Raw genomic sequence first — 1,991 nt, forward strand, 5'->3', positions numbered from 1 at the left:
GGCGGGGACCTCTGATAAACGGGACAATTTTTCTTCAAGCGATCTTTGATTTTGTTAATATTTTACACAAAAAATCTACCAAAATACCACAACAATATTTCAAAGATTCAGTATCAGTTGTCGTTTACAACAAACTTACAAAGCAAGCTTCGGATTGGTGTGTTTTGACCTCCGTCCATCCAGTACATGTACATGCATAGCCACGAAAGCGCCGTGTATAAGTATCCATGCCATTGCAAAGCACATGCCTTCGCGAACATTCTTCTCCCCTTCATAAGCAAAGCCATGTGCTCGCTTGCAATTCCTACTCGACTCACATCCAATAAAAAACATGCCTCGCTCATACAGCCCAGGCTGTGTGCGTTGTTTAATCTCAGTCATACACTCTGAGGGCAAAGTCCATTGTTATCGCGCGCCTTCGTATCTTGTTATCTACTGTCTTTGGTTTCAACTTTCAATACAGCTGTACGTACACTGTGATCTGTGTGTACGTCACAATCTTCCTCAGTTGTGACTGGGCAAAAGTTACGTGATTGAAATGAGGGCTATGAACAGTTACATATTCAGTGAAATGGGGGAGAGAGTGGGAGGGAGAGCGTGAAAGATGAGAAGGGTTCAATGTATGTGCGAATACGTAACGTTTTATGAATCTAGACTACAGGGTATGAGCTGACATTGATTACGTGTACACGCGTGTTTGACAGGAGAATCGAACCCGGTTGCGATTACTCTACATCATTGCGAGAATGCAGGGAGAGCTGGAGGGTCGCGCCGAGGGGTAGCGTGTTGTGTATTCATGTACATGTACAGTACGTCAGTATGCATGTGTGTGTGTGTGTGCACTACATGTACATGTCGTATGCTGTTAGTGTGTGGTGAGTACTCATCGTGAAATCGGGCACCTCGCTTAAAGGGGCCGTGTTTGCTACTCCCAACCTGTCCCGATTATGCGATGAATACTGTACAACATAAAAAATTGCAACTAATGGCTGTTCCCACTGGTAGTGCATTGAGGGCAGGCCTGTGAGTGTGATTCGACCACATTGTCAACTTCGCACAATACACAACAGTACAAAAATTAATGTTTTTGGATCTGAAATAAGAGACTTACTGTAAAAGCTTTTATTTCCATACTTTCATCAATTTCATATGTAAATGTTAAAATCATCATTATTTGACATCACATAATAAATGAGAGGACTCTGATTTACATGCTGTAAAACATGATTTATTCGCGGCATTAAATTTTTCGTGAATTTGAGCCAACAGCCTTTATTGCGGCTAGAAATTTTCACGGTATCTCTCTAACATTCAATGCATACAGTGTAGACCAAAAACTTTTGGTGCATTTTAATTTCGCATTGAAAATCTTGGCTGTCGTGAAATTCCCCAAATTAAAATGCGCGCAAACATTGAATTCCTCTTTCTACAATGTTATATTTAACTACAGTAAACCTCACTTCAGTCGACATCGCATAAGTCGACAACTCGCCTAAGTCGACACAATAAAAAAGTCCTGATTTGTGCCTTTGTTATTCCTTGAAAATTTCCGTGTCTTAGTCGACATTTATAAGTCGACAACTCATGCAAGTTGACCTGATTTTTCAGTGCCAACTGAGCTGAAATACGTGTTATTTCCCTCGTCTAAGTCGACATAATTTTTTGCTCTAAATCTTATCGCCATTCTCTGAAAAAGAATTGTTTTCCCGCTCCGATTCGCTGCATTTCTTCTCGGTTATTCGGTAGCGTTCCGTCATGCGTCCATTGTCTTGTATGTCAGAATATAGAAAGGGCATACACTCATGTACACTGGAGTACATGTATTACATATAGTACCCAAGGCAGTTCACTGTACCCCTTTTCTCCCTCTCGTTGTACACCCTTATGTCCCAGGAGGTATTCATTATCCGAACATGAAATTGGTGTTTTTGTAAATCCGAATATTCTACCGTTAATTGTTCCGAAGCGGTACTAGAAACCTGGGCCCTTTC

Source organism: Diadema antillarum, unplaced genomic scaffold (genome assembly GCF_040938485.1).
Source record: "Diadema antillarum isolate AM-2024a unplaced genomic scaffold, OU_Dant_1.0 seq00003222_RagTag, whole genome shotgun sequence".
Classification (NCBI taxonomy): Eukaryota; Metazoa; Echinodermata; class Echinoidea; order Diadematoida; family Diadematidae; genus Diadema; species Diadema antillarum.